This window comes from Perognathus longimembris, chromosome 20, assembly GCF_023159225.1.
Source record: "Perognathus longimembris pacificus isolate PPM17 chromosome 20, ASM2315922v1, whole genome shotgun sequence".
Classification (NCBI taxonomy): domain Eukaryota; kingdom Metazoa; phylum Chordata; class Mammalia; order Rodentia; family Heteromyidae; genus Perognathus; species Perognathus longimembris.
In genome coordinates this window covers 42,451,724-42,464,399 of record NC_063180.1, presented here as the reverse complement: position 1 = coordinate 42,464,399, position 12,676 = coordinate 42,451,724, and the positions used below count along the sequence as shown (strand labels likewise).

The 12,676-nt window shown below is 40.2% G+C and overlaps 1 protein-coding gene across 1 annotated transcript in view; it reads right to left on the bottom strand.

Moving 5' to 3' along the window:
* Nucleotides 1–12,676, bottom strand: part of Glce (glucuronic acid epimerase) — a 42,412-nt gene that overhangs the window by 15,939 nt on the left and 13,797 nt on the right. The window contains exon 2 of the mRNA XM_048330140.1: nucleotides 4,315–4,404. The gene's annotated coding sequence lies outside the window, so the exon portion shown is untranslated. The remainder of the gene's footprint in view (nucleotides 1–4,314; nucleotides 4,405–12,676) is intronic.

The following is a 12,676-nucleotide window of genomic DNA, read 5'->3' as shown; positions in this document are numbered from 1 at the left end:
TGGGTAGGCAGTATTTGGGTAGCAGTATTTGGGTGGACAATGACAAAAGGGTTCCTCCAGGGGGAGCAGAGCTCTAGCAGACCTTGGAAATGCTGAATGGGGACCTAAGAGCTTTTAGTCTTTCCCAGTTCCTCTTGTCCATAGCCACTATAGGAGGCAGGGATCTTAATGAAACATTAGAGGTCTGTATCTAGCCAGTGTGCATAACAGGTCACTTCTCTCCCGTCCATGGAGTGAACTGAGTCACCAGCAATGCAGTTCAGTCTTCCCACAATGCAAAGTGTATGCTAAACCCCAGCAGCGGTGCCCCAGGGATGATCAGTGGTCTGTGCGAGCTCACGGGCTTCCCTTGTCTATCATCACACCTTCACAGAACATTTAAGTTTTTAAAAATTTCATTTGAGCTGGGTACCAGTTGATCACATCTATATTCCTAGCAACTCAGGAGGCTGCGATTTGAAGCCAGCTAGAGCAGAAAAGTCCATAAGAGTCTTATCTCTAATTAACCAGCAAAAGTCACAAGTGGAGGTATGGCTCAAGTGGCCAGCAAAAGCTAAGGGACAGTGCCCAGGCCCTGAGCTCAAGCCCTAGTACCGGCTGGCACGTACACAAACACACAAACACACACACAATCATTTGAACGAAGGAGGCTGTGTTTTGTTTTGTTTTTCTTAAGGGGGAGGGGTCACAGAAAAAGGGAAATAATTTCATAGTACTTTTACTATGTGCCAAGTGCCAGACATGTTTCCTACTGACATCTAGCCCCAAGATGTTCTTATTCTTATCAGTGGAGAAGAAACTGTGTCATTTTTATAAACCACTAATGGAAAGTTGGGAAACACACAGCAGTATTAAACTTACCTTTATTGGCTTTAGTGTTAAGTAAGCCCTTTGCATCAGCTATCAGGAAACATCGCATTACCTGGTTCCAGGTCATTCTGTGTCACCTCAGCAACTAGGTACCAGTAGAATGACTTGCCGGTGGTTTGTGTAGACAAACCAGTGGCATTTGCATCAGCTTCTGAAACTAAAATCCGCTTCTGAAAAGAACTTCTAAATGTATTCAGCTTAATTTCCTCCAGCAGCAATAATATAAAGAACTGAGACAGAAATGTTTCTTAAAGAGCAAAGAGTTGCTTTGTATTCAGAAAAGCTTAACAATTACAGTGTAGCTAAATCGTTCTTTGAAGTATTGTAGAGTACTTAAGGAAAAAAGCTCTCTGCTTGTTTCTAAAGCAATGTGTCAAACTAAGCATATGCTATGTAAATAAATCAGTTCAGAAAGGAGTGCTAGCTTCAACAGCTGTGTGGTATTTCTCCATTCATTAGGAAAGCCAAGCAAAAGAACCTAATGATGCATTTGTTTTGCATGGGTTACTTTTCATGCCTAGGAAGCCTTGCAGTACAAATGGTTAGAACTACCTTGGAAGTTCTATGAATAGGAGATAGTCCATGAAATATCTCCCACAAGATAGCAATTAAACAAAAGTAAAAGGTGGCTTGTAAGTATAAGCTTGCTTATATCAACTTTCAAAGTCAAAAGACATATACAAGAAATCAGGGCCCAAACTGATTTTAAATGTAATTATTGGGGTAGCCATTTTCACAGAAAAGATTGTGGTTTCAAACTTATTTTAGCCCACAGTTCTGGAGGTTTCTCAAGGGCGGCCCCATCGGTTTGGGACTTTGATGAGACAGGCACATCATGGCAGGAACAGGAGGTGGACCGGAAGTAGAGAGGCAGAGGAAATGACCTCGGACCACCTAAGGTGATGCTGCCCGTCACCAGTGCCACCTCGAAACAAGTCTTCACACTAAGGCCTTTTTTGCTGCAAACAGCAGCCCCAACCTGCTGACCTTTATCATCTTTTACAACTTAGGAAACCATGCAATTTTACAAATGTTAACATTGTAAATGTCTCTTAATAACCAAGAAATAGACAACGGAATAGCGGAACCTGTCCAAATCAAGAAACTATACCAAGTGCATATTTCCATACAGGGAAACTGACATCAAGTCAACCAAATCATCAGGTGCTGCTCATCCTCTCTGACCTAGCTCACACTGAGTTAGTTCACATTGAGTTAGTCCACACTGACTTAGTTCACAGTGAGTTAGTTCATATTGAGTTAGTCCACACTGAGTTAATTCACATTGAGTTATTTAGTTCACACTAAATTAGTTAGTTCACACTGAGTTGTTTCCTCCACAGTAAACTGGGGCTAGTCCTACCTACCTCGCTGGCACCTCAGAAGTGTCCAGAGGACTAAATGAAATCGAGTACTTACCATAGGAATGTGGAAAAGTATGAGTTTCATTTTTCTCTTAGGGAGCTTACTAATTTGTCCCAAGTCTATAAAAAATACACACGGAAATCGAAAACAAATTCCAGACCTACAGTCTAATAAATACTTAGCCCAGTGTTTGCCTGTCTACTATATTTTCACCAAACTTCATTTTCCTACCATTTATCTACTACTAGAGCATGGTCAGTTTTTAAAAAGTGTGTCCCATGGCAGCTGCTGGGGGATCCCACCTGTAACCCAGCTCCAGGGGGCTGAGATCTGAGGAACACAGTTCAAAGCCAGCCTGGGAGGGCAAGTCCATGAGACTCTAACCTCCAATTACCACCAAAAAGCCAGAAGCAGAGCTGTGGATCAAGTGGTAGGGTGTTAACCTTGGGAGAAAAAAAATCTCAGGGACAGTGGCCAGGCCCTCAGCTTAAGCCCCAGGAAACACACACAAAGAGTATGACCCAAAAGTCACATGTGCGCCCCTCCGAAATTTGAAAACATTCAATAAATTCTTCATCCTCAAATTTTAGCAGAAAGCTCAGAGGCTTCGATGGCACATTTCAGATTATCTAACACCAATGAATCTATGAGGCAGTTATTCAAGAGAATGTTATATGAGCCCAGAAATTCTCAAACCACAGACATTCATGCATAAACCCTAAATGAGAAAGAACCCAAAAGTCCAACAACTGGTATTAGATAAATAAACTGGTCCATCGCCAGTGAAATGAACTCAGTAATAGCCTAATACCTGCAACCACATGGGGGGAAGAGTTTGCTAAGTAGCCAGACACAACGACTGCCTACTGCGTTCTTTTATGTGGCATTCTGGAAAAGCAAACAAACTGGGGTAAAATTAACTGGCCATGGCTGGGAGTGACTCTAAAGGAGCATGAGGGACTTTCATGAGTGATGGGAATGTCCTCGAGGTGGACACTGTGGCGCTAAATGACTGTCTATAGCTGTCAACGTTCATCAAACTGTTTGCTTTGAAAGAAGTGTTTCTCTGAAGAGAAAACCTTTCTCTAGCCTCTGTAACTTTTACTACCTCATAAAAGTTGATAAGAGTAGTAGTCAAGAAAAAAAATGATCTGCCTTTCCAGATAATGATATATTGGTCAGGCACGTAAATCTTATCAGCTATAAATGTGAATTAAGTACAACTTAAGCTAAGATTTCCCAGATGTACATTTTTCTAAACAAATAGGAAGGTTACTAAACTGAATTACCTCCATCACTACCAGCCTCCCACTTGCCTTCTGCTTCAGACCTTTCTACATACCGAGAAAAGCACAGACAGTTTCTGCTGGCTATAAAATGTGAGTTGTACATCAGGTTGATAATAAAAATTTGAGGAAAAAAAATGTGAGTTGTATACAAACTGCAACCAACACAGACATTTTGTTTGCTTAATAAGGTAGCTGAGGAAGATATGAAATTGTGTCCAAAATATTATTTCTTAAGATATAGAAACACATTTTCTATACATACAATTTCTTGTTTTTGTTTTTTTTCCAGTCCTGGTCTTGAACTCAGGGCTTGAGCACTGTCCTTGGCTTCTTTTTGCTCAAGGCTAGCACTCTGCCACTTGAGTCACAGCGCCACTTCTGGCCATTTTCTATATATGTGGTGCTGGGGAATTGAACCCAGGGCTTCCTGTATATGAGGCAAGCACTCTTGCCACTAGGCCATATTCCCAGCCCAAGGATGATTTTCTTGTATGCCTCTGCTATTGTACCAGAAAATAAACTCTGCGAGGGGAGAAACCATGTGTGAATTTCCCTACTCCTGAAATACCTTGGATAATTCTGGTTTTGCCGTCTTTCTGTTATCACAGTTTAACTGTTCCCTGCATACATTTGAAAGAATTCTATAAATATGAGCCCCCCTCCCCTCAGATTCTACTTTGATCTCCTAAACATTGCTGTTCTTCCCCTGAAATGTTAAGAAAGCATACACTAAAATCTAAGTTTGAAAATGTACAGTAAGGGTATGTTACATTTTACTGCATAATCTTACCTTAATCAAATGAAAGAATCTAAATTCTAGTACATTTCCAGCTTCAATTCAGAGTATATTTGAATCAAGCTTCAGTTTCTTGTCAGTTTCCTAGGGAAACAAAATTAAAAAGCTTTAAGGGCTGGGAATATGGCCTAGTGATAGAGTGCTTGCCTCGTATACATGAAGCCCTGGGTTTGATTCCTCAGCACCACATATATATATATAGAAAAAAACAGAAGTGGCGCTGTGGCTCAAGTGGTAGAGTGCTAGCCTTGAGCAAAAAGAAGCCAGGGACAGTGCTCAGGCCCCGAGTTCAAGCCCCAGGACTGGCAAAAAAACAAAACAAAATTAAAAAGCTTTAAGTCAGGATGCAGTTACAGATAAAATGGGGTAACCAGTCCAATCTGTCTTTCCAAGTAACCCACAGCAGACAAACCATAAGGGGGCCAGAATCTGAAGTACACGAAGCACTGAAGGGCCCTTACTCTGCTTCCTTCTGTACCATCCAGTAGGGAGGGACATCACAGAGCCTAGGTGAAAGCTTCATGTCCTAGCTGTTATGAGAGAAGGGGAAAAGGGACCTCCTGAAAGTGTGAAGTCTTCATTGCTCGTCTTCTCTCTCCATTCCATCAGCCACATCTGGCTTTGGCAATGAAAACCATCAGGAGTCTAAAACTCAGAGGTAGAAGAACTGTCTTCTTTGGTCCCAGAGTACGTGGTAAATCCATTTGCTCGCTTTGTTCTCCTGCTGCCTGGCCCTGGAAATGGGCAAATGGGCATAGCAGCAGAGGATGCACCTTACCGAATGATAAATAAAAATGTACCATCTATCTGGTCAGATAATGGAAAAAGTAGAGCTCTAAAGAGTCAGACATCACTAGGAATCACATGTCAGGAGGACAACTACTTAAAACTAGCTTCACCTTCAGTGCTGAACCTAGTATGGATCTGTCTCAACAGAAGCATACAGACTATAGAATGGAGCTGTGGAACAGACCACCTCCCAAGTTCCAGACTGGCAATGAATGGGTGGTACAGAACCAACTAGCAAAGCAAAAACTTTCAAACAGAACTGATATTCAAACACAACCCACAGGAGCTAGGGTGAACCTCACCAGGTCACTACTAAAACAAATCATCAGCATCCTGAATTAGATTAAGCAGAACCCGAAAAGTCTGTCACATGTCCAGAATTACTATGTGTATAAAAAGCTGGGAAAGGGCTGGGAATATGGCCCAGTGGCAAGAGTGCTTACCTCGTATACGTGAAGCCCTGGGTTCAATTCCCCAGCACCACATATATAGAAAATGGCCAGACGTGGCCCTGTGGCTCAAGTGGCAGAGTGCTAGCCTTGAGCAAAAAGAAGCCAGGGACAGTGCTCAGGCCCTGAGTTCAAGCCCAGGACTCGCAAAAAAAAAAAAGGGCTGGGAAAAAAATCAATTTACATGGGGAAAATGCCAATAGTAAGAAAAGCTCTGATACTAAGAATCCTACCTGCTGAAGACATTAAACACAAGACATTATTATTACAGAAGGCTTCAACAAGTAATAGCAAATAGTATTGACACAAATGGAAAGACAGGAAACTTGGAGAAGAAACAGAGATATGCCCATTAAATGAGTTCAACAATAGTACAAAGGGGGCTGGGAATATGGCCTAGTGGCAAGAGTGCTTGCCTCATATACATGAAGCCCTGGGTTCGATTCCTCAGCACCACACATATAGAAAACGGCCAGAAGTGGTGCTGTGGCTCAAGTGGCAGAGTGCTAGCCTTGAGCAAAAAGAAGTCAGGGACAGTGCTCAGGCCATGAGTCCAAGGCCCAGGACTGGCAAAAACAAACAAACAAACAACAATAGTACAAAGAAGGAAAACTCAGTGAATTTACCACAAATGTATAGAAATTATCCAGCCTGGGAGGAAAAGAGTTTTTAACCAAGAAGCATTGCTCTTGTAGCTTGACTTACGGGATTATAACTCCTTTGTTCAACTATTTAATAATAATTAAACTTTTCCCACTCAATGCCAGCAAGACAAAAAGCATTGAGTATAAGTACTTTAAGAAAATATTCTCCACACTTATTGAAAGACATAAACTTGTATATATATTCTGAAAAGCTTAGCAACACACAGGAAGTGGATAATTACAAAGAATTCCTTTCCCAGATACATTGTAATTAAACATTATGCAAAAGACAAAGAAAAATGTCTTGAAAATATCCAGAAAATTTTAACATCACTTTTAGGGGAAAATATCCAAATGACTATGGATTTATCATCTTCAGAAATCATGGCAGCCAGAAGGAAGTAGATCATTTTTTAAATGTTAAAGAAAAAAAAATGGTAGAAGGGCTGGGAATATGGCCTAGTGGTAGAGTGCTCACCTCGTATACATGAAGGCCTGGGTTTGATTCCCCAGCACCACATATATAGAAAACGGCCAGGAGTGGCGCTGTGGCTCAAGTGGCAGAGTGCTAGCCTTGAGCAAAAAGAAGAAGCCAGGGACAGTGCTCAGACCCTGAGTCCAAGCCCAACTGGCAAAAAAAAAAAAAAAAAAAAAAGGTAAAGAACGCTGAAAGAGATGCCATTGTACTCATAAACTGAGATTCATTGTACTGACATGCTGAACTAAACTAAAACCTCTTTGTGCAGCTAAAGATAATTAAAATAGGTAAACAATTTTTTAATGTTAAAATTAAAAAACCTGTCAAACCAGGTTTCTATACCAGCAAAAACACGGTTCAGATAAAAGTGAAATAAAGACACTCTTAGGTAAAGGATAATCAAGACAATGTGTTGAGGGCTGAACTGCTTTGAAAGAAATGCTGAAGGAAGCTCTTTCAGCAGGTGGGAAATGATGCCAGAAGGGAAACTGAAGCATCAACCCTGTAGGAAGAGCCATCCAGGTGTACATAGTAGCTAAAGGTTGAAGTAGGAGAACTGGGAGTTCAAGGCCACACTGACTACATAGTAAGACCACATCTCTCAAAAATAAAAAGGTATATAGAATTTAACAACTTATGCTTCCACCATAAGAAAATAGAGAAAAAAGGGCCATTTTAACACAAAGCAAGTAGAAGGAAATAATAAATAGAAAACAAACTAAAAGAGTAAAATTACAGAAAAATCCATGAAACAAAAGACCAACAAACAAAATGGAAGCAGCCACAAATTCTAAATATTGGCATGAGATTTTGTCACAGACCCCCCCCCAACACACACATTTTAAAGATATGTGGTGAACAAGTCTATACATGTAAACTCAACAAACTAGATTAAATGGACTAATTTCCTGAAATCACAAACTACCAATATGCATTCATGATAGGAGCTGCATAGTTCCATAACTACCAAATAAATGTCTTTGTACATAAAAACTTTCAGGAAAAAAAATACGCATTGGTAAGAAAAGACATGAAAGTACACACTGATAAAAAAGATTGGTAAGAAAATGATATTCATTGGCAAGAAAGAAAACTGGCTACTGCTACTTGAAATGACAAGATTATACAAAAAAATTTATATTAAAAAAACCTCCTGCAACTAGTGAGTTTATTAAGGTCAAGAAATATAATACCAATACAAATCATATTTCTTCTATACAGTAGAATTTACAATCTCCCAAATTTCAAATCAAACAATTCACATTATCTCCTTAAAATATATTTAGGAGTTGGGGATATGGACTAGTGGTAAGAGTGCTTGCCTTGTATATGAGGCCCTGGGTTCAATTCCCCAGCACCACATATACAGAAAAATGGCCAGAAGTGGCGCTGTGACTCAAGTGGCAGAGTTCTAGCCTTGAGCAAAAAGAAGCCAGGGACAGTGCTCAGGCCCTGAGTCCAAGTCTCAGGACTGGCCAAAAAAAAAAAAAATATATATATATATATGTGTATATATATATATACATACATATATATATTTAGATATAAATCTAATAAAACATATATAGGATTTATATGCTATAAAATACAAAACTTTGATAAAATTTTAAGTCAAAGAAAACCTATATATGTGGGGGGACAGTCTGTGTTCACAGACTGGGAAACATGGTAAACGATGTTAGTTCTCCCCAAACTGGTCTGCAGGTATAATACAACTCCAATCAAAACTGCAGAATTGTTTTTGAGTTATATGTAAGGTGTATCTAAAACCAACGTAGAAGGGCAAAAGAACTACAGTGGCCAAAACTGTTTAGAAAGTCAAGTGGGAGGGACTGCATTAGCTAATTTTATGGGGTAGGCTACTTTATCAACACAATGTGGTATTGGTCAGATCAGTGTGGCCACAGATTCACAACTGGACTTTGTTCAGGGCGTAAGGCAATACAAGGAATGAACAGTCTTTCTTTCAGAAATGCTGCTGGAACACTCAAAGCTCAACTGTAAGAAAACAATCACTTTAAATGTGAGCAAAAATACCGATTAGGAAGGCTAAAAAATTTTAAAACACAAGAAAACAAAACTCTTGCAGTAGCCAAACACCAGGAATTCTCATTGCTAATGAGAATGAAAAATGGAACATCCATGTTCAAAGACAGTTGACAGTCTCCGGTAAAGTTAAATACATACTTACTCTAGGATGCCATAACTGAACTCTTAGCTCTTTACTCAATAACTTATCTTTGAAGTAGCTTAAAACTGTGTCAAATTATGATGAACTTATTTTCAAAAACAAGCCTTTGTCTTAGAACCTGGTACCACTTCTTTGCCTCTGTATATTTATACATTTGCTCTAAAATATTAAAAACCTCATAAATGATCTAACACTAATTAGAATTTTATCTAGTTAAAGTAACAGCAGAGCATGCCACAACATGGATGGCAGAAGACCTTCTCCTAACCTGATCAGTGTCCAAACTGTTCTACTATTTCGTGACTAACCCTACCGAGCTACTGAGGAGGCTGAGATCTGAGGATCACAGTTCAAAGCCAGCCCAGGCAGGAAAGTCCATGAGACTCTTACCTCCAATCAGCCAGAAAACCAGAAGTGGCACTGTGGCTCAAGTGGTAGAGTGTTAGCCTTGAGCTGAAGAGCTCAGGGACAGCCCTGAGGCCCAGAGCTCTAACCCCATGACCAACAAAAAAGAAAAAAGAAAAAAAAAGGCAGTTCGTCATCAGCCAGAAGGTAGGTCAGAAGCCGGTGGTTCACACCTATAATCCTAGCTACTCAAGAGGCTGAGATTTGAGGAACTCGTTAAAAACCAACTCAGGCAGGAAAGTGTATGAACAGACTCTTTAATCATACACCAAAAAAAGCTCAATGTAGAGCTGTGGCTCAAATGGTAGAGTGCCAGCCTTGAGCAAGCTCAGGAAGGGGGGGAAGAGGGGGAGGGAGGGAGAGGGACAGGGAGGGAGAGAGAGGAGAGAAAAGGGTGGAAGGGAGAGAGAGAAGAAAGAGAAAAGGACAGACGCATTGCACTCATAAACTGTTATGTGAATTGGAACCCCTTTGTATAACTAAAAACTCTAAACCAACAACAAAAAAAGAAAATAGCACAAAATTGAAGTCAAAATATCTGAGGAATATTTAAGAAGTAGCTATTTGAATACACTAATTAGAGCTAAACATTCAATTCAGTTATCTCATATAACTGTTTTTGTTTATTATGCATCCGATATAAAAAACAGTAATTCACATCCTATCTTTCACTAAGATACCATAGATACTCAGAATCTAGGCTCGATTATTTAGTTTTTGGAATCAACACTTCCCAGGTTATTTCGACTTCCTCCTTTCAACTGTCTGTCCCTTAGTGTAATAAGGCAATTTAAAATTGTGTGCCATTCTGTACTTTCCAATTTTGTTCACATCAGCTTACCTAATTGCAATGAAGACAAGGTGGTAAGAGGCAGGCAGTTCTCTCCAGCATACAGAGAAAAAGGCAGAAGGACTGAGAGATTTGTCTATGGCTCACACATGACTGGGAAGCAGAGAAGCTAGGATTAATTGGAGCCTTAATCATAACCCGGCTGGCATTTTATTTTACCACTATGCTTCAGGCATCTTTTGACAGGGAGAAAAGGAGACAGAAATCAAATCACTAAAGCTCTATCTAAATGGTAGCTAAGTCAATTATCTGAAGGTGAAAGAGGTTGAGAATTATTGGTTACAAGAAGTTACAAATTCAAATTTGCCTTCTATCTCCAATCTTTTACTCTTTTTTTTTTTCTTTTCCAGAAAGGGATGTTTAGTGTTAGGTTACTTTACATAATCGAAAGCTGTGGTCATGAAAATCCAATAAAGAATGAATAAGTGTATTTTAACTCATGAAAACACTAAGAGGAAAATAATGAATTGAGAACTTTAGAACACTGGGATACAACCAAGGCAGACACAGTGGTAGGTACAGATTGTTATCTCTGGTATCCATTTCAGAACTCCACCAACAACTTGTAGAAGAGTTGCCTGTTTTCAGTTGTCAAGATGTTGATTATATAAATTATACTTTTTAATAAAATAATTTTTAAAGTACCTATTCAATTCATTGCCTGAAATTCAAAAGTGAGAAGTACTGTCAAGGAGACAGGGGATTTACTGGTAGTTTAGGGTTGTTTGTCTACCCAGATAGGAGGAAATTGAACTTCTTCATTTGTATAGAACATCCAGTTCCTTCGGGTTCCCTATCAACAGAGAGAATATAATATACCTTGTTATGAAGCCAGCACCCGCCCAGCAGAGTGGAGCAAAGGGGAGATCTCTGCCTCTTCATTAAGTCTTGAATGACTAATTTGGATGCCAACTTTTCCTCTCTACTTCTAGTATGTTAGGAGGATAAATTTCCTTTTTGTGTAAGGCTGTTTGAATTAAGCTTTCTAATATATAAAGCTGAAGCAGTCTAAACTGAAATAGATAACACATCCAGCTGATAGACTAAATAGAGACCCTATGCAGCAAGATGCCTCTTAGATGTTCAAAATTTTTTTTAAACATCTTCAAGTAGATGCAAAAGGGGCATAGTGTGTGCCTGTGTGTGTATGCACACATATCCGTGTACTCCAGTCCTGGGCTTGAAATCAGAGCCCAGGCACTGTCTCTGAGCTCTGCTTCAAGGACAGCACTTTAGGGGCTGGGGAATATGGCCTAGTGGCAAGAGTGCTTGCCTCGTATACATGAGGCCCTGGGTTCGATTCCTCAGCACCACATATACAGAAAATGGCCAGAAGTGGCGCTGTGGCTCAAGTGGCAGAGTGCTAGCCTTGAGCAAAAAAGAAGCCAGGGACAGTGCTCAGTCCCTGAGTTCACGGCCTAGGACTGGCCCAAAAAAAAAGGACAGCACTTTACCACTTGAGCCACAGCTCCACTGCCAGCTTTTTAATGGTTAACTGGAGTTGAGAGTCTCATCGAGGCTGGGAGTGTGGCTTAGTGGTAGAGTGCTCGCCTTGCATGCATTAAGCCCTGGGTTCGATTCCTCAGCACCACATATACAGAAACAGCCAGAAGTGGCGCTGTGGCTCCAGTGGCAGAGTGCTAGTCTTGAGCAAAAAGAAGCCAGGCACAGTGCTCAGGCCCCGAGTTCAAGCCCCAGGACTAGTTAAAAAAAAAATAAGACTCTCAGGGACATTCCTGCTGCAGTTGGCTTTGCACTGTGATCCTTAGATTGGCTCTCAGGGTAAAAATAATAATAATAATAATAATAATAATAACAATAACAGTTAATTGTTTACTAAATAATTTAAATATAAACTGGTGAAACAAATTATAGAACAAACTTCAGAAATGGAATGACCCTATGCTTATATTTTTTTACAATGATAATTTTTACATGCCCAGTGGTATGGCTGAACTGAGAAAGTAACAAAAAATCATTATTAATGTTTCAGCATCAGCCCTGGGAAGTAGTAAGCTAGGCTTGGCCGTAGGGATGACACTCATTTTTTAGGAAAATGTCTGCATGATAAAATACAGGAAATACTTATAAACTTGAAGTGACAATAGAAGGGCTAAGGCTTCAAAGACTTCAGATGGGGAGGGAAAACCCTGAATTCCAGATTGTACCATTGTTTGCTGTTCTCCACATAAACTACAGCCTTTTCAGCCTCTATATTCAGCATGACTCCCTTGCATCCCTGTCCCCAAAAGCAGCCTCCTGATTTAGGTGTTCTCTCTCTCCATCCTCACACTGCGTGGTCTGCAGGTAGAGTGGTATCCCTTGTTTTTCCTTGCCTGCTCCAAACCATTTTCCTCGCTTTCTTACAAACATCCAGCCTAGAATCGGTCATCATCAGACTGCAGCCACTCACTACCCCTCCTTGTGGTTGTGATCTATCAAACTTTCCACTTTATTGCTTGCTCAAAACACCACCTCCAATAATAGTCACGATCCTAACACTTGGAAACCTCAGTATCCATACAGAAGACCCTCTCCCAATCTTCATCA